The following is a 26,978-nucleotide window of genomic DNA, read 5'->3' as shown; positions in this document are numbered from 1 at the left end:
TATATTGTGCGTTGCCTGGGCCTTGCCGGCCCTGACTCTCGGAGCCGAGACAGTGACACAAACAGACGAGCACAGAATGATTAAGCCACTCCGAGAGTCGGCCGATGCTAGTCCTACCCCCGCTTCATGTCATAAACACAAAAGGCAGGGTTAGGGCAGTCACTTACCCCACAGCGGTTAGCACAGTGCCCCTTCTTGCCTCGCTGTCGCCTGGATGTGGATGGATGGGATCAAGATCTGTTCAAACTTCAAAGACACATGATGTGTATTAAAGTAAATTGCCGCTTCTTCATAGAGTCACCTGTCTCTAGGTTGTGAATAAAAGATTGGTCTAACCTTTGCGCCTGTCTATAATCTGAGATTATGTCAGTATTCCTCTGTATCTGTCCTGTAAATTTGTCTTTTGGTCATTCCTCTTTGTCAGTCTGCCTTCTTTGTCTGTAATCTGTGTCTCTGTCTGTGTTCCCCTTTACCTCTCCTCACTCTATCTTCCTGTGTTTTTTATTTGTCTTTTGTGTGGCTTCTTGTGTGATTGCAGGTCAAGCAGGCCTTCAGGCAGACCTACCTATTTGTGTGTCTTCCTGTGTATTGGTTATTCTTTCATTCTGGTCATGGATGCATCTGTCTTCTTTCCTATGTGGTAACAGGACACCTCCTGCCAGTCTCAGGTTTGTTCGAAACACACAAACATTGTCATACTGGAAAACAGCAGGATCAGAAGAAACTGTGCCTTTTATCACTGTGCACTGTCCCAGCTGCCGTCAGACCTTGGTTCACCCCAACTGGACCCTCAGAAGTCACACCACACACATTCATTGGCAAGACAATACTACTTTCAAGACAGCTGCCCCGAACCACCCCTGAGAAAAAGCTGTGTTGTCAACAGAGACATCTAAAGATTTTAGGACTGCACAGGAAAGAGGTGGGCAGACAGGTCACAAGGATCAAGCAAGAGACAGGCAGATGTACAGAGGGCACAGTTGGCATCCCTTGTTTCTTCAAAGCATCTCTATTCTACTCCCACCTCCAACCACATATCTTGTGGGAGCTGCACTGCCTATGTCTATCCTTGCTTCAGCACCATATTTATGTTAGTTTCTTTAGAAATTATTTGTCTCTTTTTAAAGAGCTTCATATTGGGTTGTCTCTCAGCTAGCTTGTGGAATCAAACTGTTATTTCTGGTGGTATTCTGGTTCTGGCAGCAAGGTATGAAAATATCCAGTTAAGTTGAGTTTTCTCAACTCCTTTATGACACATTTTTGACAACACGCATTGATAAAGTCAGCAGGCCTAGCATTAATGTGAAAACTCATGGAAACAGCATGTGTGCTTCAGGTACATAATGTGACTGGGTGGGTAACCTGCTGCTCTTTAAGGTCATCCTCTACTATTTACTGTGCTTTGAAAGTTGATACAATTGAATATGAAATGGAAAATGTGCTGTAAAACTCACCATTTTGGTCTGTCTTTTTCCAGAATTTTCTTGGGGGGAGAACCCCCCAAATTCCCCTAGTAGTCGTTGGGCTCGCTCGCTGCGCTTGCTCGCTACACACCATGTGGGGGCTGGTCTCACTTTTACTTTGTTCTCTCTGATTCACTACTCGTGTCTATTTTTGGTGCTCTCTGAAAGAATGTCTATGGGTACATGATCTGACTGGGTGGGTGTAACCGGGTGCTCTTTAAGGTCATCATCTACTATTTACTGTGCTTTGAAAGTTCATACAATTGAATATGTAATGGAAAATGTGCTGTAAATTTGGCCATTTTGGTCTGTCTTTTTCCAAAATTTTCTTGGAGGGAGAACACCCCCAAGCCCCCCTGTAGTCGTCAGGCTCGCACGTTGCTTTCGCTCGCTACGCGCCGGATGGGGGCTGGTCTGGGAAAATTTGCCAGGGCTGCTTTCAGTTCCCAGTCCGGCCCTTTCGGAGACTGTCCACAAATGACAATGAGGCAGTGTCATTTTTTAAAGCAGTGGGTACAGTGTAAGCCCTGTACCTCCAGAGGCTGCTTATTGCTTGAGCAACATTGATGATTCGCCCTTTCCCAAGTCATCCCTCTGACGAGAGGGGAAAGGGGGAGGTCATTTATTCTTCTTCTTTTTTTTTACAAGGTTAGCAACTAACTACATTAATCAAAGCACAGTGGATTGTGCTGTAATTAATGAAGTAACACTGCATTTTGTAAAAAAAAAGAATGCGTTTGAGCTAGTATGACGTGACTTCACAGAGCCATGAGACTCAACTCATGACTCTGATGTCAGTGACATGCTGAATGCTGTAAACAGATACACCGGGCATGCTTCGGCTCAGGGTATCTGCTTATAGCATTTTTGCTGTGTTTGCAGAGTAGAGCTTTCACTTTCAGCTCCTCTGTGAACTGTGGCTGGAAATCAGGCACCTCTCTAACAACAGGCAGCACCCCAACCCTGGCCTCATCTCACAAACCTACAGGACAGACTGGGACAGAGCCGAAAAACGTCAGGCAAGGTAAGTTTAAAACTGTGAAAATTTTATTTCATTGATCTTCCTTATCCGTGAGCACATTACATGTTTAGAATGCAAGCTGTACAGAAACATGGTGTGCTTGATTTAATAGACTGAAATGTTGCTCTAGGTAATGGAATCCTGCCCACATACAGAGTTCACATGACAACTGCCTTGCCTCTTAGTGCACTAATGTCACTGTCACCAGGGTGGGAGCAGAATGATTATAAGTTAGTGTTTAGGGACTAGCACTAATAAATGCTTCTCAGTGCAGTGCTTTCGTGTGTCATGATTATGTCACAGCTTGTACATGTTACAGAAATACACTTGCAAGCAATATGCCACACCACTTTAAAATTCCACCAGCTGCCACTGGAACATCAGATCCCTCCTCGACCAGAGAAAAATTGCGGCCCTGATCGTCTTCGACCTCTCAGCAGAGTTCGACACAGTATCGGACCACACCCTTATCAAAAGGATTCACAACATTGGAACTCAAGTAGAAGCCCTCAAGTGGATCGCCTCCTTCCTCACCAGTAGGACCCAGAGAATCTGCCTTCCCTCCCTTCTCCTCGGAACCCAAGAACACCATATGCAATGTATCTCAAGGTTTGTCCCTAAGCCCTACCCTGTTCAACACCAACATGACTCCATTGGCCAACGTCGTCATATCACATGGACTGAACATCATATCCTATGCCGATAATACCCAGCTCATCCTTTCACTGTCAGAAGACTCCTCGGACACGTTGGCCAATTTGTGCGGGTGCATGATGATCATAGATAACTGAATGAGAGATACAGACAAGACAAAGGTGCTGATCTTCGGGAACAGCATCTCCCCATAGAGCAATGCCTGGTTGCTGCCTGAGTTGTAACCCTCACACACTCCGACCACCCGCAACCTTGGCATCATCCCGGACAGTAAGCCTACCATGAAAAGTTCCTCACCCTTTGCTCTTCAAGATTTTCAAGAGGCTCTCCATTGACACAAAACGCAACGTCACACAAGCCCCGGTCACCAGCCAACTGGACTACGGCAATGCACTCTACATAGCAAACACCTTGCACCTCCTCAAAAGACTGCAAATAATTCAGAACTCGCAGGCCAGACTCATCCGAGTTCTCCCCAAATGGATCCACATTACCCCCCACCTGAAGAAGCTCACATGGCTTCCCATTCAGAAAATATGCTAGTTCGAGATATTGATACACACCTTCAAAGCCCTCCACAACCAGGGTCCAGCATACATCAACCACAGACTGAACTTCCACCTTCCTCCAGACACCTGCGCTCTGCTTGCCTCAACCTCGCCCACACACCCGCGCATCTGCCGCAGCAAAAGGGGAGGATGCTTCTTCTCCTACCATGCTGCGAAGTCCTGGAACAAACTTCCACTTCCCTTACGGACCTCATCATCACTGCTGGACTTCAGAAATGGACTCAAGACCTGGTTGTTCCTGAGCCCCTTGCAGCAGTACTCTCAGCACCTGTATACCCTCAAGGGTGATTAGCCGCACTATACAAATCCAGATTGATTGATCTTAGCCACTAGATCCTCATTTAAGTTTGAGAGGCATTAGTGAGATCCGCTTTGATTTCTCTCCTATATGTAATTTTGAAAAGGTGTAAACTGGCTACGAGGTCAATTTTTCTGAGTGCCATATTTTCAAGAGTGGAGTGAGTAATAGTTTCCAGATCTGTCGGATGTTTACATGGACCAGAGGTGAAAATAAAGAAGCTTGTAATTCTCCTCTGAATTTGCTTCTTCAGAGACATGCATTACCAGCTTCCTCTCCAGCTTGTATGGCAGTAACTTGGAATGTCCTCTAATATGGGGGGGACTGGGTGACTTCTATAGCAAGTCTGTTTTGTGGTTATCTATTGCCTAGTGGTTATCGATGGACATGAGACCCATTGACTAATGTGGTGTCCCATTTTATGTACTGTTGTAATGTAGCTCAGAAAGACAGTTTTTTGGGGTGGTAAAACGGAACAATGCAGGAAAATATATTGCATGCCTTAGCCAGCATTTTTTAGTCCGCATTTGTTTACAACTCATAGGCTTTTACAACAATTCCCATTACCATGCATTGTTTATATATACATAAAAACAATGTATTTGTGGGGGGAGACCTTTATGACCCCCAACTTACCTTAAATGCATGGTAAAGGGATGCGCTATAAATACATACACGTGGTAAAACATGCGTGCTAAACATATGCATGGTAAAGGCACGTGGTAAAAACCTTGTTGTAAAGGCTATTTCCCGTTTTTTGGTGATTGTCTCTCTCAGGTATTCGGGGAAGCTATCAGGCTCTGTGACCCACTTTAAAAGGGACCTATGAGGAGAGTACAGCGAAGATTCAGGTGACCATTGGCTGGGCTTTGTGTGGCGAGTGGTGGGGGTCCAGCGCGGGATGAAAGTTTGGGGGTTTTCGCTATTGCTCTGTCAGATTTATCACAGAAAATTACATTTCAGGACAGGTTAGTTTTTGTTCGTTGGTTGGACTTTATCGCCACATTAACTTGAGTGCTAAATGATAGAGGATGGGATTGGTCCTTTGGCTATGTCATCTATATCTCAACAATAATGGGCTCCAACAGGTGCTTTCTTCACATTTCTGATCCCAGTCACATTCATTAGTCATTAGCTGTCCAAAGTCTCAGGTATTGTGCTCGTTCCTTGCCTCTTTTGACTGGTCTCTAATTGGCACAAACAGACCTGCCTCAATCTCCTGTCAGCCCATGGTCATCCCTAGCTGACTGGCCTCGGGCTACTGTGTACTATTTAGTGCCATCTTGCATATTCTTTGTGCCGACTTGACCTAGGCCGGCCCCCCTCTGCAGTGGCATTGTGATAGCTTTTGGTCACATGCAGTGACTCTCCATCTTCCCAGCCACTCTCCGGTCCCTCTCTGGGAAGTAAGGGTGTACAGAGGTTCAGAGAACTCTCGAGTGTTGGCCAATAGAGATAGGCACCATGGGAGCCCCAGCATTGCTCGCCTTTTCAAGCTTGCATGTTGGTCACACCCTGATAATATATATATATATATTTAGGAAATGGTATGAGTTCCACGGTGATTCCCAGTGAATATTGCTGATACTCTGGTGGGATTTGATCAACCATCTTGTAGAGAATACAGTTTTTCCTCATGTTTGTCTCATGGAAATTAATGGTGGTCCGGAATCTAAAATGAGGATACTTTTTCTATATATTCACAAATGTCTTTCTCATGCATGTGAGAAAGAATTATGACATGCTGAGAAAACATGTGCTTCCAACAGCAGCAGCAGCCTCACAAGCAGATGTTTGAGGAAGAAGGCATCGTGATATATGGGCTTTTACGTTAATGAATTATGTCTACGGTGCCAGCTATGAAATTCCTGGGTAGCTATTGTCTGGATAGAGCCAAGCAAAATTTAGCATTTTTTTTATCATACAGCAGCCTGGTTTACAATATATTATAAAGATTATGGATAATGCGTTGTTACCTATCACACTGTGTGCTGTGTTCTCTTCTCAATGGGTGGTGTTAATATTCTCTGTCAAGGCCCACTGGTTAGGCTCAAGAACTACAACTCTTGTGAGGAAAGACCAGAGAACCTAAACATACCGGAGGAAATGAAGAACTGAAACTCTCAGACTACAACAAAAATTCACAGTCGCTTTGATATTCCTTAGGAGTAAGGCAGGAACACCTTCCGGGTCACTGAACTGAGTGGACCAAGAGAGAGTTGGCACCTGGGTATTGCTTGTTGAGAGAGCTCATCACAATACTCAAGTGAGTATGAGCATGGCCTAGCTTTTTCTCCATGCATTCTATGTCTGGTAGGGAGGCTCCTTTGGCTGTCCTCTCTATTATATGCACAACCGGATACAGACTTCCAGAATCACATTTTGTCAGTGCAAAAAATGCTGTTTTTAAAATCATATTTTAAGGGCGAGTTTAGATTTGGATGGTTCATGGGACCATTTAGACTAATAAACACTGGAATTGAAGTGAGTCTTCAAGTCTAGTGCATCCTACTGTGTCCCGTGTTTTCTGAAATTACAAAAATGTATTGCTACACTGTCTTGGGGTCTAATGAATTTCACCTAAGAGTGTCTATCATACTTATTTACATGCATCACCTGCTTCCTTTATTTTTATGTAGAAGACTAATGCATGCAACCAATCAGAGATCTTCAAATTTAAAAATCAGTAAGGAAAATGCTTATCATTATAGCTGTTACTTTAAATAAAACCAAGGGAGCAATTAGCATTAGGGGTAATTTGCAATTAAAGACTGCCAATATATCTGCCAGTAAACTAATTACTTTGCTTGTTTTACTGGAATGTGTACTGTTGCAAGCTTAGTCTTAGCAATGCATTAGCAAAAGTCAGACACCATAAAATGTGTGCTTAATTCTACAAGCACTTCTCTGGCGCAGTATGCTTGAGAACACTAATCCAATATGTGTGATAGAAACATGTAAAACAAATGTTCAATTGAAAAGAGATTTTTGTAGAAAGACAGCTAAACAATCACCCTGCAACTTGTCTAATCATTCATATCACTAGAATGCTAAACGTATCAGTGGTAGCAATGCACATCCTTTGACATCAGATTACTTCACATGGTTGGACTAACCCCCTCGCCCCACCCGCATGCCATCCTAGGTGCTCCTGAGTAGTTAGATAAATAGCAAAGAATGTAAGGGGGTCTCATAAGTCTCTGCTTCCTGTTGCTGCCTTCATCTAGGTTTTTGAGTTAGTTGAACAGGGTAAAGTTCCTCATGCACCCATTGACCCGATAAGCTTTCTAACAGGTAGTCTATTTTCAGATTTTTGAGAGATAGAAATGTATTTCTTACTAATGGTGCAAAGGCCAATTAATAAATATTGATCCTAAGTCGGGAGACTTACTTCATTGAAAGCATGCTCTTCCGCATAAGGTCTTCTTTCTGGTAACAATTTTGTCAAGGACATCAAATCTTTTGCAGCAATTGCTAAAGCCCAAACATGTTTTGTAAGAGTTTCTGGGCCACAGGTTTTTGCCAGGACAGATGGGAGGGAGGGGCTGATTTGCCCTTTTGTTCTTGCAGTACAGCCAATCCAAGTCAATGTTTATGAAGGTCAATATGAATTCTGTTAGACTAAACCAACTTTCTTCCACATTATCGTCCTGCAAGAAACTCACCTCCTCAGAGAGGACCAGAGATGGATGCACAATGCATGTTATCTAATCAATATTGGGCCTCTGTCCTCAAAAACAGCAGAGGGTACACATTTTTGCAAGCCCCATCTGGACAAAGCCACTACACATTACCCAAGACCCATAGGGTAGATATCTAAACCTAGTGGTATCGGAAGGGACACAATCCCTCATCCTACTGAACATTTACAACCCCAACACAGCCCAAGACCAATTCCTGCAGCATACTCTAGCCACTCAGCTTCAGGAAGCAAGTGGGCATAATGTAGTTTTTTTTCTTTTTTTTAGTGTGTTTTATATTGCATACCCCCTGTAGTTAGTCTGAAGCCAGGACAGGGGAGGCAGGAAACCTGTACACTTTAAAGGGAAACCTCTAGAAGCTACTTCCACTTCAAAGAAGGCGCCAGGACCTCAGATACCAACTCTTCAGTACACTTCTGGACCAGTGGAGACTCTGCCAGGAAGAAGGACTGTTGTGCTGCTGAAAGGACTGCCTCTCTGCTGGAGTGCTGCCCTGCTGGACTACCACCTTGCTGGGTTGCTGCCTTGCTGGATTGCAGCCCTGGTTCCTTCCTGCTAAATCAGAGATTGACTGGACTTGCACCTGAAACCAGGACTCCCAGAGTGACTTTACTAGCTAGGCGGCAGCCCTCCTGTTTAGAGACACAGGGACATAAAAGGCTCCACAAGCACTTGATCCAGCACCCAGATCCAGCTGAAGTAAGACCCTGACCAACAAGTGCTTCTCCTCAGGTCCTAGACCCATGGTGTGACCTCAGTGGAGCTGAATCTACATTTTTGGGCTCTTGCTACTTCCAATAAGCCCATTGGCACCACAACATTGTTGCTCGCGCTGCCCGCAAACCTAAAGTTCCACCAGTTCCATCAGTCCCTTGCTTGCTGTGCCACTGGATTCAAGCTAGCCTGGCTGATGAGGATTGATACCCCGAAACCAGTCCAAGGATGCTTGTTTCCGGTCCAGGAAGGACCTAGCCTAGCAGTTCATGCTGGACTGTTGCCATGAGGAGCAGGGTCAAGACTGATTTGCATATAGCTGGGTCCAAACTGGGGTGATATAAATTAATGAGCAAAAAAGTGATGGATTAAACGCAGATCTCTTGACTGGGGGTGAGTGGTTGAAACATTTCAGCACTCTGTCCATCATCTTGTTGTGTTTGCTATTTGCCCCAAGTGGCCAAGAACAACATAACAAGGAAATATGCCTAAACTGATATATAAATTCCAAAACAATAAATGGCTTCAGGGAAGAAAAACTGATTTCAACCAGAGTTTGCTACTTAATAGCTATCTATTCAATCTTAATGAAAAAATGCAATACATGAATTATTCCAAAAAAGTTACATGTATTTAATAGAAGTGAATTGGACACAGCACAATAGGATTACACACACACTTACACTTAGTCAAACATATCACAGTCACTCAACTCACATACAAACATTCATACAAAACTTAACACGATCTGGAATGGCAAATGTACCAGTGTGAAAAAAGTGAAACAAACGGAACTGCTCTTTTAATCAAACAAAAGTTGCAAGGAAATTTTTAAAAAAAATAGTACACTCCACTGGTTTAGTAACAATGACAATTGTCAGGGGACAAATTTAATCAACAATGTGTACTCAAAGTTGAACTCAAATGTGGTATAACTCGACACTTGAATTTACAAGAGCAGACCCTAAGACAGAGGCCTACGCGTTTCGAATCCCGATCGGTTACAATGGGATTCTCCTCAGGGCCAAGGAATTTCTGAAAAACAGAAGACAAAGATCTAGGTGTCAACTTGTTCCCAACAATTAAGAAAACTGATGCGCGAACACCACCATAATCACACACAGCTTACCCTCTCAAATGTAGGACGAAACTAATGTGGTGTGGCAGACTCCTGCAGAGATAGGGCGGAAAAAAATAGAAAAGAATAATTTAGTGTTCCTATCCTAATGCTTGTTAACAAGTGTTCAAACGTATGGGGGGGATTAAAAGTACCTATCAATGTCAGCAATGGGTCCACGGCGGGGCAATATATTTTATAGAAGGAGGGACCTGCAAGACAAAAAATGTATTGAGGCTCTACATTCTCGGTGACCATTGTGTCTACCGCTCGATTGTACGAAGGAAAGGATGGTACCTTAACGGTGGCTCTGTAATGCGATCTTCTAATGGGGAGAGTGGAGCCGGAGATTCAACAGGCAGCTATAATACATGCTGAAAAAATGAAAATAAAGGTGGTTTTAGTTCCAATTACAAGAACTCAAAAAGGGGGGGACCTCTTTGGTGAGGCAGCAGGCAATCGTATGGCTTACCGTAGAATTAGTACGCAGTCTCTTGGTATGCGTGGGTCCGAGGGTACTGGCTTTTTAGTCGATTCTCAGACGTCAAGCGAAACGGGTATTCAACTTTTTTCGGAGTGAATCACTGCAATACCAATTTGACAAGGATTTGGTACTATGGCAACACAATACCGGCCGAGTAATCACGCTGTCAACAGAGATCAGGGGGCTTGTATTAATTACAATGTTGCGGTGTACCTGATCAGCGTTTTCAGATGCACTGATCCGGCGGACATGCGCAATAGCGAAGGTTTTTCAGGGCTTTAACCGAATGCGGAAAAACACGAACTCCTGAATTTACTGCTATAAACAAACAGACACAAGGGTCACATTAGAAAGAGGGAATGTCACACGTTTGAAACGAGACATTTGTTCTAGGGATCAGCGGCAGAGCGAACATCTTACCAGGAGGAAAGCAGCGTTAGTAGAGCAGGTCTCTCGAGCGGCGTTAGTAGAGCACTGGTCTCCCGAGCATGCACCGTGGGTGGGTGCTACTAGCCTATGGAATTCCAGAGTTTTATGCGACCTAGGTACGATCGAGACCCGCCCCCAGGCGGGAATAGTTTAAAAAAAGTTCTTAAAGACACAACGTGTCACCCCATACTTTGAAATGTGTCAAAAAACAGGGGTAAAATTTAGCCCATGTACTCAAGGGCAGGTCCTACTAAACAATGGCTGGTAAAGAGATATGCTTTAGAGTTTATAAATTTCAGATAATTCACTTAGACCTGTAACAGCCGTATTAAACTTGACAATGAGGAGTGCTTCCCTTTTAGATAGTTTAGAATCCCAGTCCCCTCCGCGTGGGTCACGTTCCACTTTTGAAATAATGGTCCATTTCAACTCTTTGATCTTATGATTTGATCTGTTCCAATGGTTTACCAGAGGTGCTGTCTCAACTTTATTCTTTATCCTCAACTTATTCTGGGAGATTCTCTGGCGGATCTCTTGATTGGTTTTACCAATATATAAGAGTCCACACGGACATAGGATCCCGTAAATTACGTATTTGGACTTGCAGTTACTGAATGTGTCGTGTTTCCACGAAACACCTTTGTGTTGGAACAGAGAGCCCTCTATCGTTGTATCACAACACAAGCATGTCCCACATTTATGGTGTCCTGTGATGGGGGTTAAACCCATCATTTGTCGAATCGATGGCGGTGCTTCCTTAGTGGTGGCTGCTCTCACCACATAGTTGGCAATGCTGTTTTCTTTTTTAAAGGCAAAAAGGGGAGGCAGATTAAGACTTTTGTCCAAGTTTTTTACCAGATGCCAATTCTGTCCGATCACTTTTTTTAGTTGGTTGGCATTGGGACTAGTCCAAGTGGCCAAGGGCATGCCCAGACATGGGTCCCTTGCTCGCTGTGCCACTGGATTCAAGCTAGCCTGGCTGATGAGGGGTGATACTCTGAAACCGGTCCTAGGATGCTTGTTTTCGGTCCAGGGAGGACCTAGCCTGGCAGTTTGGGCTGGACTGTACCCATGAGGAGCAGGGTTAAAACTGATTTGCATATGGCTGGGTTCAAACTGCACTGTGTGTGCCCAGGGCCTGTAAATAAAGTGCTACTAGTGGGCCTTCAGAACTGAATCGGCAACCCACATGAGTAGCCCTGCAAACATGTCTCAGACCTGCCACTACAGCGTCTGTGTGGGCAGTTTTAAACTGCCATGTCGACCTGGCAAGAACGACTACTTGCCAGGCCCAAACATTCCCTCTTACTACTTGTAAAGTTAGCCCCATGGGCAGGGTGCAGGGTATTTGAAAAGTAGGACATGTACTGGTGTGTTTGACATGTCCTGATAGTGAAATACTGCAAATTGTGTTTTTCACTATTGAAAGGACTATCTCTCCCATCGGTTATCATTGGAGCTGCCTTGTAACCTCTTCCAAGTATAACATCTGATTGGTAAGAGATAGAGATTCTGAGTTTGGGGTCCCTGAACTCACAATTTAAAAATACATCTTATAGTGAAGTTGGTTTAGTGTTTGAGAGTGCCACTTTTAGAAAGGGGCATTTACTTGTTTTACCATTCTGTGCCTCCGCCTGCCTGTGGAATCCACGTCTAAGGAAGGGTGACAGGTAGTCTGTTCATGCATTCACTCTAGGCAGTCTCACAAAGGAAGCTGAGGTGTGACCTGAATAGCCTGATGGTCCATCACCAGGCTGGTGGGTCTTCCTGAGCTAGAGTGGTGGGAGGAGTTGTCACTGACACCTGGATAGGAGTGTGTCTGTCCTCACACAATGCTATCCCTACCCCCCTGTAGTGTGTCTGGAGCCAGGTCAGGGAAAGGCAGGGTCTTGTGCATTATACAGACTTTCCTTCGAAGTTTGCCTACTTCAAAGACAGAAACTGGATTAAGTACTGGAGTTGTGACAACATAACTTCAGAACACTTCTGGACTAAAGGACATTCTGCAAGGAAGTAGAGCCCAAGGCTGGTGGAGGGACTGACACTCTGCTTGTTGCTTTGTTGTGCTGGCCTGCTGCTTCTGCCCTGGGAGTGAAAGGACTGGACCTTGCTTTCTACCTTCTGCTACCAGGATTCTCCAAGGGCTTGTGGGTGCTTGCCTCCTGTTCAGAACTCTCAAGACCATCAAAGACTTCACCTACCAGTGCCTGGGCTCTTCTGCTGAGAGCCCTAACTTGTCAAGTGGTGCCAAATCCAGTCCCTGGGACCTTGGAAGTAGAATCTGATGACATGAATAAGAAAATCACTGCAATGACTCTCAGTTCATCTGACACAGCACTGCCATGCAGTTGAAAAACCAACACATTGCCACTGTGCAGCCACAAAATGGATGCAGCGCCTGATGTGCAGCTAAAAGATCCCCGCAACCTGAGTCCCAAGCATGTGTCACTGACGTTTGTGGCACACGCTCCGACTCCGGCACAGGCTGAGTTGTGCGGCTGAAGAAATTGATGCATCACCTGCTTCATGGCTGTGAAATCAATGAACCGCCTGTTCTGCTGCCGCATCGCCATATGAATTTTCAACGCATCGTCCCTGGGCATCAAGTTCGTCTTCTATGTTGCCCAGCAGTAAGGAAACAAGGTTGCGTGTCCTGAGATTGACGCATCACCTCCCCTGTGCTGCAGTGATGAACCAACATATCAACTTCCCTGGCAGTAAGAAACCAATGCATCACCGCCCCTGGGTTGTAAGGAACTGATGCATCACTTTGCTTTTCCGGCACCTCAACTCAACTCCCCTTTGCCTCTTTTCGTCTTTGATTTTGAGGCATCCCAGGTATTTTGTGCTAAAAGAGGTTCCACCATAGTTTCCTATGGACTGAACTATTTTGAACATTTGAAAAGTGATATCTTGACTTGTGTATGTTGGATTTTTGTCATTTCGGTCATCTTTAAATTCAGTATTCAATACTAGTTATTTTCCTAAAAAGGTGTGGTAATTTTGTGGTATTTTCACTATACTGTGAGGGTATGTACAAATGCTTTACACATTGCCTTTGAGATAAATCTGACTGCTCATGCCAAGCTACCAAGGGGGTGAGCAGAGGTTATCTTAGCGGTGTGATCCCCTTACCCTGGCTAAAGTGAGGGTCTCTACTTGTACAGAGTGCAAACCACTGCCAACTAGAGACATCCATTCCTGACACCATTAACCCAATTTCTCACAATAGCTAACTTTATTTTCAGCTGTTGCAATACACAGCCACAGGTGCTGTCAAGCTGCTCATCGCATTTTTTACATGCCACTTCTGCTCACAGGTGGCTGAGGGGCCCCTTCTGAGCTGGAAAAGCTTCAGGCCCTATAGCCCCCGGGGGCGTTCAGTATCATGTCTTGACTTATGAAGTCCAAGAATTGAAATAACATATCAACTGAAGATTGTATCATTATTATAAACTGAATGTACAATATAACCTGTGTGTGCGAACTGGGAATTTGTAAATTAATTTTCATGTTTGTTTGAACAGCATTTTTTGGGGGGGGGGAAGCTTTGCGATTTGCTATCTCGTGCAACTCTACGCACAGACCGCTACCTTCTGTAGAAGTAATGAGATTTACGCTTAGTTTTACAAGCAACGGACAACTTTCGATATTCAATTCTGTGTGGTCTGTACTACCACCTATGTGTACTGGTGGAGGCTGAAAGTGACTGGCTTGTGCACAGACCGTCCAAATAGCTGAAAGTGTTGAGATTTATTTTCATGCATGTTTGGACAGCATTTTGGGGGGAGAAGCTTTGCAATTTGCTATTTCGCGCAACTTTACCCACAGACTGTGACTTTCTGTAGAAGCAATAAGATTTACCCTCAGTTTTACTAGCAACGGTCAACTTTAGACACTCAATTCTGTGGGGAGTGTACTCCCACCTGCTGGATGAGTCTGGGAATAATAATTATGAGTCTGCAGACAGACACCTGATGCAGGTGCCTGGGGACTCACTATCATGAGTACGTACCGCACCATTTGCTGAATGAGCTATGAATTCCCCACCTTAGACCACCTTTGCGTATGAGCAACAGCTCAAGCTGAGTAGCCTTGAAATTCACTATCTTGTGTAGAAAATCCCAGAGATTGCCCAGCTGATGGAGGGCAGCCCAACACCACCTGTTAGACACTGCATGGTATCAACTACCTTTTTCAGAAATAATGCCATTCTCAAGAGAAGGAGGCCCGGCATTCCTAAGTTTATATTAAATAGCGTTCTCCAGCTCGCATATGATGTTCTCTCTGGCAGTGAACTGCAACATATTTAGACGTGAAGTCCATCAGTCCTCTACTCCACGGCTATTTCCCAACAAGCAGCAAATGTATGCTGCCATGTTTCACGCCTCCCTGGGAATTATGGAACAGGAACAATTAGGGAATGCATGAGTGGGTGACTTGATCGGGAGACGTGATGAGCCGAAAGATGGTTGAAAGGAGGATGAGAGACCAGTCAATGGGTGGGTAGAAGAGACTTACAATGATTTTATTACAAAGTGTAGTATATGCAAGAGTGAATTACACACAGGGCGAGCACATTATCTGTCTCTGGGTGCATTATCGGGCTTACCAGGAAACGCACATTGAAGTTAGACAGTGTGGCATGGGAGACGTGGAGCTATTTCACCGAAATAGAAAATAAAGACAGTAACCCCACCATTTTGAAGCGCTCAGATAAAATAAACATAGGTGAGCGAGACTGTGTGACATACAAATGCGGAGACAAAATACATATGAAGGCAGAAGCACACTGCTTCAATATCCCTTGGGTGCTGTGGATTGGGAGGACTTCACAAGTGTGGCTGAAGAGCATCCTATGATGTTTCCGGCTTCATGTGGGTGCCACTTCTTTCCAGTGCAGGAGCGATAGAGGAAGGGGAATTATGACTCGAAGGCGAAATGTGGGGGTGGGGCTCAGAGCTAAAAGTGAGGCTTGGAAAATGATGTGTTCCAAGCCTGGTGTTAGAAATAAAATGTAAAGTGCGAGTAAAACAAAAATCAGATAAACTAATGAAAGACACTGAATCGGAAGGCAAAAACTTTTTTTTTCTTTTTTTTTTTTGAATATGAAATATTATTCTTTACACTTTACGAATCATTGTGTTGCATCCACTGTATAAGAGGGCCCTAGATTTCGAGGCCTTTTTTTTCTCTTCACCCCTTTCCTCCTATATATAGCTATTTCTAGACTATAAGTAGCTAATAGTCTCGCCCGCCACTGTTGGAAGGTTGGAGGATTTAGATCCAGCCAGCTAGATGCTAGACATATTCTGAAAACAGCCATGGAGATAAATATGAGTCCCTGTATTTCCTTTGGCCTGAGATCTCCATCGATTCCTAACATTATTTCGGCGATTGATATTTCTTTTGTTGTGTTCCAAACTCCAGAGAGAAATTTGGAAACTTTGCGTCTGATGAGGCCTAATGTATTGCATGTGGCGAATATATGTATTATGTCGGCTTCATGTGATGCACATCTTGGACACTGCGTGCCTTTACCAGTACTCCACTTAGCTATTTGATGTGGTGTGTAATAAAGTTGAAAAAAGGTTTTATAATATTGTGCTTGTAACTTGGGGGAAATTAGTAGTGTTTGTGATGATTGGTATGCCAGTTGGAGTGAGTCTGCATCTATGTCAAATTTGTTTTGCCATTTAAGAATATGTTTATCCATATCGTCTGGCAGTGAAGAAACTAGGTTGTTATATATTTCCCCTATTTTGGCTGTGTTGTTACGGATAACGGCCTCTATCATCTGGACTTTGTGAAACTCGCCATTACCACCCCCCTTTTTCCTTAAAAAATCTCTGATTTGCAGGTATTTGAAAAAGTCTCTATGTTCTAGCCCATACTCATTCTTCATTTCTTCGAACGATTTAAAGCCAGTTGGTGAAAAGAGTGCACCACATAGTGTAATCCCTATATTAACCCCTCTTTGCATACATGTGTCCCAGAATATCCCTGGAAGGTTGTAATTTCGACAGAGAAGGCAAAAACTTTTGACAAACTAATTAAGCCTTCGAATAGAAATACTAGCACTTTAAAAATAATGAAAAGCAGGTAAAAACCTTAAAAAAATAGTTTCAGAAAAGAGGATGGAAGCAGTTCTTTGGTGACGGGAGACAACACTAGGAACAACAGGAAACAGTATGCTACAGCCAATAGAAATGGAGGAAAAGTAAGTGGCAAGCACAGAAACCAACTAAAAGCAAGGAAAGCAAGGGGGTGGGATGTAAGCTCCTTTTAAGATTTGTATTAAATACAATACATTTTACAAGCACAGCGCAAGTGTTCTGCAGGTGAAACCTGAAAAATGGGCCTCCAATACAGGCCGTCTATTAGCCTGTCATATGTGTTTACAGTTCCTGTAAGTGATACAGGTATCTTGTCAAATCGAGGAATAGGATGCATCTGAATAACTGTTTCTGTCAAAGCCTTTTTACTGTGGGAAAGCATTATTATATCTGTATATCGGCCCCATTTAAAGTAGCTGGCATAGTAACAAAAATCAGAAATGGAGACAAGAGAGCAACATTGCATGTCTCCGTATAATGCCCAGCTCTTATTAAATCTGCCTAACATTAGGATTCAGAATTATAATTCTTCCATTAGTATGGGAGATGGGGGATGAGATGAGGTCGAGGGAATAGCTTGGCTAATTACTGTAAACTGTTGTTCCTCTTTTCGGTGTATTTAGCAGCAATGTTCATTAAAACACTAAAAAACCTTCGGTTAATTTGCTCGCCTGCTCACTGTGGCTATTACTTTATGGCACCTTAAGGCATTGAATAGGAAAGTGATGACATTTTACATGGATGCTTTTTTATGCCATTAGTAAGACTTGAGTAAGTCACATTAATATAAAACCTTGGCAATTGTACTTAATTTTTCATGTAAAAAACATACATATTGTGTAATGAATCAATCAGAAGAAAAGGATATAATTAACCATAGATGGTATATCCCACTTGTTCCTCATTATAGATTTGATGATTTATTCAGCTTTAGCCCTGTAAGTTTTACTTACATAGTTATTGCTTTGTACCTAGATATTTACAAAGTGTTAGCCTTTTTATTGACTCACTGTCTTCATCATCCAGCGTGGACTTTGCAGTTTTGAAAATGTCATAATATTATAGAGTTTCTCTTAGACCTGCAGCCATTCTGCCACCAAATACCAACATTTGGTTGTGTATTTCTAATGACCAAGCAACATGCAAACACTACACAAACAATTCACACTTTTTTCATACATTGAAGATAGTCTGAAAAAGTAATTAGATTTCACTACTGGTTGGGCAAGCAAACTTAGCCACACTTTCTTTCACGATCATCTATAGGTGACTGTTTTATTTTTTTATTTATTTAAGCAATTTGAAGAGTGCGCAAATACCCGTGGGTGTTTCGGCGCTGAGGACTGAAAGAGGAAGTAGTCAGATAGTATGGAGCTCATTGGTTGAAAAAAAGTTTTTTTATGTTTCCTGAAAGCAGGTAGAGTTGGGCAGGATTTGATTTGCTGAGGGAGGGTGTTCCATAGTTTGGCGGTGGCGACAGTGAATCTTTTGTCACCACAGAAAACCTTCTTTGTGCGGGGGACCGTCAGGAGGTTGGCAGTTGAGCAACGTAAGGTTCTATTTGGCACATGAACACAGAAGGCTTTCTTCAGAAAGTTGGGTCCGGTATTGTGAATGGCCTTGAAGGCAATACAGAGGGCTTTGAATTTGATGCGGCTTATTATAGGTAGCCAGTGCAAATTCCGAAGCACCAGAGAAATTGATTTATACTTGGGGGTACCTGTTATTAATCTAGCTGAAGCATTCTGCACCATCTGTAGTTTGTTGGTAATCTTTTTCTGGGCGTTAATGAGCAGGCCGTTGCAGTAGTCAATTTTAGACATTACTAGGGTGCTGACCAGGGTTTTTCTGCACTTGACGGGAGAAAGGGTAATCGTTTTTTTATCATTCTGAGCATGTAAAAGGATGAAGAGACAATGGCGTTGGTGTGAGCTGTGAAAGCCAGTTTGTCGTTGAACATGACCCCTAGATTTTTTTACTTTCGATACTGTGGAGCCGTTGGTCCCAGGGTGGTAGGCCACCAAGTAGGGGACCATGCTGGGTGTAGTTTACCAAAAATTAGTACCTCGTTTTGTCGGAATTTAACTTTAAGCAATTCTTAGCCATCCAGGAGCTGATGGCAAGCATTCCATTTTGGAAACTATCCGCAATTGCTCCTCCATCATTGTTAATTGCGAGCACCAGCTGTGTGTCATGGGCGTATAATGTCAGCCCCATCCCATGGGCCTTGATGACCTTGGCCAGGTCCGACACATAGATATTACACAGTGTCGGACTCAAGGATGATCCTTGTGGCACACCGCATGGGAGGGTGAATGGAGAGGACTTGTATTCGCCGAGACCAACTAGCTTAGTGCGGTTGGACAGAAACAAGGCCAATAGTTCTCTGGCCTTTAGTTTAATGCCCATGTTTGAGACACGATCGAACAGAGTGGCGTGGTCGACCATGTCAAAAGCCGCTGATAGATCCAGCAGTATTAAAACTGTGGCTCCACCGTGGTCTAGAATGGCTCTGATTTCGTCTGCTGCTTTGATGAAGGCAGTTTCTGTACCATCGCCTTTCCTAAAACCGAATTGTGTCTCATCCAGGAGATTGTTTTCTTCGATGTAATGAGCTAGTTGTAGATTCATTACTTTTTCAAAATGTTTTGCTGGGAAGGGGAGGCTCGGGAAAGGTCTATACTTTTTACTGTCTAGCGGATCAAGATGCTGCTTCTTCAGCAGAGGTTTAATTGTTGCCTTTTTCCAAGTGGCAGGGTAGATACAGGTGTTGAACATGGCTTTGCAGATGTCTGTAAGATTTGGGGCTAGTAGATCAGGAATGAGCTTTGAGATCAGGGCTGTGCATGGGTCCTTTGGGGAACCTAACTGGATGGTTAGGATGAGATCATTGATCTGTTTGGGTGAGTCTTGATTAAAATTCGAGAAGGAAGGAAAATTATCTTTATTGTAAAGGGGGGTCGGGTAGTCAGTTTTAGGTTGTGTGGCGAAGTTGTCATATATTTTGCTGACTTTGTCTTGAATTTCGCTGGCTAGAGCATTGCCCAGGTCCTGGGTGGGTGTTGGTGGGGGATTTACTGTGGATCCTGATAGTTTGGGGACGACCTGAAAGAGTAGTTTAGTGGAGTCTTGGGCCGATTCTATTTGATTGGTGTAATATTTGCTTTTCTCCGAAATGATGAGATGTTTATATTGGGAGATGGCTTCCGTATAGCGAGCTTTGTTTGTGATATTATAGTCTCTGCGCCAGCATCTCTCAAGGTTCCTACAGTGTTGTTTTTCAAGTCTGATGGAGTCGGAGAACCAAGGGTCTGACGGAGTGGTTCTGTTTTTAGAGATGTTTTTCAGAGGTACTAATGCGTTAAAGGCATTGTAGAGCCATTCTGAGAGGTTGGAGGAGGCTAGTGTAGGGTCTGGTGTGGGCTCATAGTTGGAGGACGACAGATGAGTTTTGAGGAGCTCCTGATCTACACAGCTCCAAGCTCTGAAATTAGTGGGCCGTATGGGTGTGTGTGAGAAGGGAATTTTAGGTTGCCTGAATGTTGTAAATGACTGCCCAGTGGTCAGTCCAGGTAAGGGGTACGGTTTTTGTTAGTGATAGGTGCGTATTGTTTGTGAAAAGCCCATCGAGCGTGTGACCGGCTTTGTGCGTAGGGCTGGCTACCAATTGGCACAGGTTGATAGGCTCCAATTCTGTGAGCAGGGTGACAGTATCCTTGTCATCGAGGTTTTCCAGATGGAAGTTGAAGTCACCCAAGATGGTGAAATCCGCTTCTCCTGCTACGGGTTCCAGAAGGCTGCCCAGGGCAGAAAGGAATTCCACTCGAGGGCCTGGGGGACGGTATAGGAGGGTTCCTTTGAAGGATTGAGAGTGGTTGAACTTTATGGTAAATGTTACGCTTCGCATGTCATAGTGGGGATTTTCACTATCCTGACCAAGTATTTATCTTGATGCATTATTGCCAGTCCGCCACCTTTTTATTTTGATTCTGTCCTGTCTAACTATGCAGTACCCTTCTGGGATTGCAGTACAGAAGTCTGGACCTGATGAGGGTCTCCCCAGGTTTCTGTTATGAATAAGATGTATAGGTTATGGTTTGTTAGGAAATCCGCTAATTCATATTTGTGTTTGGGAAGTGAGCGGGAGTTTATAAGCGCTGAGTGTATGTCGTCCTGATTAGTGTGAGTTGGTCGGGTCCAGGTAGCTCCTGAATTGTTGTAGATGTTCAGCGTAAAGGGACAGGGAAGACAGCTATAGGTTCGTAGGTTACATTATATGCTACTGAGCAGGAGTGGGGTTGAGAACAGGAAACTAAGAAAAATCGTCTTGTGCTGTTTAAAAGAATATGATGCGATCTTATCAGGCGTTTAAGTCCAGGCACTAATTAAAACCAGACTTTGAAATGCGTCCATGCGGGCTTTATTTTCATATTGAATCAAAAATACTCATTGATTTGTCAACAATTTCTGGAAAAACCCTTAAGTCAAGCAGCTAAGCTATCCCTCTTTACTTTTCACGTTTTACTTCTTGCATTCCCTAGGAGTATTTACTTTTTTAAAGATTTTGTGTTTCAGCTGCTTTTTTTTTCATGCAACATATGATTCTTGTGCAGTGCACACTTTGTGCTGAGTCACCTCCAGGTGTCTGAGTGAATTCAGGTTGTGTGTGGGTGTTCATGATTACACACGATTGAGAGTGCTAAAGCTGAGCCTGAAGGCAGTTTCAGTTTCTAACATTGCTTGAAAGTGGGTCATTCAGGTGTGCAGACTGCAAGCAAACCTAGTCATTGGTCTCTCTGCAGAGTTCACAGAGCAATGGTTGCATAAGTAATACTGTAACTGTGGGTAATTGTGTGACAGAGTTAGATAGCAGATGAAATATAGATATCACCAAAGGAAATGACTACGCCTGTGTCGGGTGAAGGGGATGTTGACGTGGAGGGGATGAAATAAAGTATGTGCAGATGGAGAGATGTGAAAGAAAGGTGCTGTAGAGGAATTAATTAGATTTATGTAACAAAAAGGGGTACCCCTAAATTAGGGCGTGTCCCTATGTGTGAATTCATTATTTAGGAAATGGATGACCAAGTGGACCTAAACATAAATGGACACACTGGAAGACCAGAAATAAGAAAGAAATTATTTCAAAAATATATATTTGTAATATTTTTATAGATTATGTTGTAAAAAGTTTGTATATACTTTCACAATTATATAAACACGAGAATAAAAGATATACAATCTTTAATCATGTTATGAAGACACCTGTTTGTAAATGGCCTATACATCATGAAACCAATGTTCCTATGGATTGTTTGAAAGGCTAATCATACACACCTATCCATTCACACAAGGCCTAGGTTCTTTTTACATATATCAAAACATAATATTGTTGACATAAAGCTTGGATAAGTGTGCCAGCAGTAGATGACCTATAACAATAGAATAAATTGAATTAAACATAAAAGAAATGAACAGACATTGTCATGGCTATCATAATTCATGTCTACGTGCGTTAGGCCTTGTGTGAATGGATACCTGTGTGTATGATTAGCCTTTCAAACAATCCATAGGAACATTGGTTTCATGATGTATAGGCCATTTATAAACAAACAGATGTCTTCATAACATGATTAAAGATTGTATATCTTTTATTCTCGTGTTTATATAATTGTGAAAATATATAAAAAAACATTTTACAACATAATCTATAAAAATAATAAAAATATATATTTTTGAAATAATGTCTATTTTATTTCTGGTCTTTCAGTGTGTCCATTTATGTTTAGGTCCACTTGGTCATCCATTTCCTAAATAATTAATTCACACACCGAGGAATTCATTAGATACACAGATGGTGGAGTACAGAAAGTTGTGGAGAGAAATAAGTGTCTCAAGTGAGAGACTGCAGAGATAAGCAGTGTGAAGGTGAGAACATGAGTGTCTGAAGCAAAGGCCGCCGTCCACTCCACAGACCTTAGTATTGTTTATTTCACAATCTAACATTTTTTAATCAAAATATTTCCAATTCTAATTATTCAAACAAAATCGTTGTTGCTTTTCATTTATTTGTTAGAACTTACAAGCATTGGAAAAAACCAATAGCTTTAACAGCTCACAAGCATGGGCAAAGACAAAAGACCTGGCTTGGTTTAGGTATATACGTTGGTTGTTGTGTGATATGTCCAGCGTTGGACTGGGACAGAAAATAGGCTTGGGCACCAAAATAAAAGGGGCCCCATTAGTGAATCAGACAGCTAAAGTGGCTCAGGTTTGAAAATGGGACTGTTTTGACTTTGCAATGACACATTGTGTAGCTGTTTTGCAGAGTAGGCGAGACTAAATGCATGTGTGCTTGCTGCATGCAATATTTGTAGTAAGGCTAGGGAAAGCAATAGTAAAACAGGCCCACAAACTGTTATAATGAAAGTAGAAAATGAAGACTTACTCGTGTGAATGAAACCACCAACAGAAATCTGTGTACAAATGTACCTTTTAAAGGAGAAATAAAGGCCTAAACTGTCTTTGGTGATAGAATAAAAAAGCACAGATGGATTCAGGCCCCAGGGGAAGGGAAGTAGATAAGAGCTTTAGTAGAATAGAGGAATACAATTAAACACAGTAGAAATGGAACGTCACACGCCTGCATTGAGAGACAAGTATCTGAGAAAATATGTAGATAAGGCAGCACAGAGGCACAGAATAGGTGGGAGGTTAGGCTTCGCCGAGCAGCAGATGTGTAGGAAGTAGAGCTTTGCTAGCCTTCAAGTACGAGACAAGTCAAGGACACCAGTAGTGTAGTGGCGGTTGATAACATGGGCACCTGAGTCGCATTTAGTAAACACGTGACTAGCTGTTTTTGCAGAAGTATAAACTTTTAATACTAATGTTGTGCTTTAACAGATATTCATTTAATATTCAAATGTATGACATATTCATGGTTACGAGAATATAAAAGAAACTGGCTGTCGTATTGGCAGTCAAAGCTCAGATTCCAGTTCCACTGAGCTGACTGACCTTCCGTACGCGCATTGGCTTTTTAGATATACTCTCTACTATATTGCCAACAGAGGTTGTGTCATCTTTTTCTTTCATCCAGCAACATTTTTGGTAAGCCAGCCAAGAGTTCATTTCGACTGTCCCAGACTGCGCCCAAGGGAAGAGCTGCCTGCCCTCGATTGAATAGAAATTGCGCAAATATCAGGTAAGCAGACGCCGAGTGTTATACTAAAGTCTGGCTATTCAAAAGATGGGCAGGTAAGAGTCCCATGTTGCTGTCACAGGGGGTGGGGGAAAGATCGAATTTCGGGGTATATTATCAAGGGGTTTTATCTCCGCTTTTTTGGCTTTAAAAGCCAAGAAAGCGGAGATAAAATTATCTCCCTATTACCAAGCTGTCGCTAACACCAGTTAGCGACAGCTAATAGGAGATAGCGACCATCATGGGCCCCACTTTGCATGTCAGTGATATTTATCACTAATGACATGCAAAGTGGGCGTGCCAAGATGTTAGCGACTGGAAACAGTCGCTAACATCGCTATCTCCTATTACCAACTTTTGGAGATATTCGCGCTAAGCGCGAATATCTCCAAAAGCTAACACCTGCCCTGAGCAGTTCTTAGCCATGTTATCCAATGGGAGGTGGATAACATGGCTAAGAGCATTTGCTCGATAATGCATGAATATCGCTGACTTTTCAGCGATATTCATGCATTGCGGCCGTTTTTTATCGCATTTGCGATAAACCTTGCTAATAGCAAGGTTTATCTGCGATAAAAATCGCCGGTTTGCGGCGATAATTTTTGTCTCTAAACAAGTTAGAGACAAAAACTATCGCTAGTTGTTGGTAATATACCCCTTCGTTCCTTAAAATGTTAGATTGCATGATCCATTGGCAATTATAATATAGAAATGCATTCAAGGGAGGTTTTCTTTTTCTTTTGTTGAGATGCAATAAAATGAAACCTGCTGATTCCCGCTACGCACAGGAAGACTAGCTAGTGTGAATTCCCCTTTGAAATAAAAGAGAAGGGACCCTCCTTCAGAGAGTGATCTAGCAGGGAGTAGTGCATTTGTTGGGGGGGTAGGGGGGGAGCTTTATGTACAGCAAACTAGACCCGAAGGTATCAGAACACTTTACACGAGCACCAGATGTGTTACAGATGGGCACATTAATTTGTTAGGCATGGGTAGATTAAGTGATTTGTCCAGAATCACAGGATGTTGAGCTTTCCTAGAGAGGAGCTTCTGGAAGAGGCACTCCTTGCTGACTGTTCTAGCAGGCAGTAGTGTATTACCCAGCGGAGTAGCTCCTAGAAGAGACACTCCTTCAGGACTGATCTTGCAGGCAGCAGTGCATTACCCTGCAGACAAGCTTCTGGAGGAGACACTCCTTCAGGAGTGATCTAATAGGCAGTAGTGTATCACCCAGGAGGCAAGCTCCTAGAAGAGACACTTCTTTTAGGGAATGATCTAGCAGGTACTAGTGTGTTACTCAGACCAGCCTTACTCTAAATAAGTCAGACGTTCAGCTCCCAGATTTCCAGATTTAAGATATCTGGAAGGCGTCTTTAAGGAAGAATGACCAAGGTTGAGGCATCAGGTTGTGAGTCTGGTGGTTAGGTAAAGGGACAGTGATTCACTGGTATCATTTGCCTTTGCCCTGAGCATGGGCAGACTCTTGGTTGCAAATCCAAAAAGCGCATTAGGTGTAAGTAGATATCCCTCCATAAATAAGGAAGATGATATAAAGAGTATAGTACTGCATAATCATAAGGGGCAAATCGTAGAGAAGTGGCAAGGTTCTCTGCAGGTTGCCACACAGTCTGCTATAAGCGAGAAAGAAAAGCAGCAAGATCTTTCCGATAATTTTGAAATTTCACTACAGGCCCCTTAGGTGGATACAAATGCAGGGAGTCAGATTAAAATGCCCCAAGACAAGCCTAAAATTATCAATAATTCCCTATGAGTGAGACTGATATTTACTGTGAGAGGTAACAGATGAGATTGAATTAGAATGTATATTTATATGTCCCATGGATTACCCCTGCGTCCATGTAATACCCCTCGAACTCACATAATAACAGTCACCATCATATTAGAGGCCCTTCTTGGTGCAATTCTCTCAGATATTTATGATTCAGGTGTTTAAAATATGAATTGCAGCCTACATTCTCGAGCACCGATAATAGTTGGTGTATTCATGATAATATTGTATTGTGTCAGGCACAAATCCTCTTAGACCCACCTTAAATGCACCTGATCCAGTAATGACTATGGACGAAGTATTACGCAGACTTGCAAGAAGTGTGCCTGATGCTCATCACTTCGGTCTCACTGTAGTTTATGTAAAGTTAGGTACCACTGTAAAAGACCAATAGATGTTCACCATTGATATAGGTTAGCAATATTCATGGAACACTAACATATTAATGAACGAGACAGGTCCAAAATGGATAAAGACAGTGGGCCCATGAACAAGGGACTAAAAGTGACACTTGTATTACACATAGGAAACACGCACATATCCTTAGGGGACCATGGAGACCCCTCTGGAACACATGACCTTTCTTTAGGACAAGAAGAAGATACAAACGTATTGTAAACAATGGCACAAAGGCACCAAGGGCCACTCCCAGCCATGACCAAAGGAAGGGACATTTGGCAAATAAATAATCAAACACACATTGACTTACATTCGCTCTAAGTATAACAGAAAGAAAATACAGAAAAGGGATGCCATTCTGTCATTATGGTGGGTATTCCGCAATATAAAAGCAAACATGAAACCAACAGCACCCAAAGAGGCACAGTCCGCAGAGAAGCCTCCGCCCTATGGTGTTTACCGCCACTTTGCCAGCTGCAGGGAATCATGATCCTGTTAGAGTTCCACCTAAAGAGGGGAGACAAAAATCACAGGGAAACGAGGCACCTTCGGACCATACACCTACAACTCCTTGGGCTGGTCCAGAACCGATCCGGATAGACAGACTTAAATGAATTGCAGCACACAATGTTTGAGAGGCAGAACGCTCTAGAAGGCCTGTTCCCCTTCAAGCACAATGGACTATGGGACATATTGTTCTTAGGCTAGGAGACACTTCTGCAGAGACTTCGAGAAAAGCAACTGAGGAATGGATAAGAGAAGAAGAAGGATGGGAAAATGGCATAGAGACAGCACAATATCATGAAGCCCTAAATGAAGTACAAGACATACACGGGGCAGAGGAAGATGAAGATTGGGAAGACAGGCCTAACAGGAATGTAAATGAACAAGACACTAACCGAAAATCATACTATTTCCGCCTGGGTCCTCCATGGAGTCATTTATGGCAGCAAGAGACACATCAGAAATGCGGAAGAAGTAAATTCTAAAAAAGAGTAGGTCATATCTATCACACATAGAGGTAAC

The 26,978-nt window shown here is 43.0% G+C and overlaps 1 protein-coding gene across 1 annotated transcript in view; it reads right to left on the bottom strand.

The window, feature by feature from the left end:
• KCNQ5 (potassium voltage-gated channel subfamily Q member 5) overlaps positions 1–26,978 on the bottom strand; it is a 1,025,261-nt gene that overhangs the window by 763,062 nt on the left and 235,221 nt on the right. The gene's annotated exons all lie outside the window — the stretch shown is intronic.

Source organism: Lissotriton helveticus, chromosome 6 (assembly GCF_964261635.1).
Source record: "Lissotriton helveticus chromosome 6, aLisHel1.1, whole genome shotgun sequence".
Classification (NCBI taxonomy): Eukaryota; Metazoa; Chordata; class Amphibia; order Caudata; family Salamandridae; genus Lissotriton; species Lissotriton helveticus.
The sequence above is the reverse complement of the archived record's forward strand: the minus strand, read 5'-3'. Positions and strand labels throughout refer to the sequence as shown.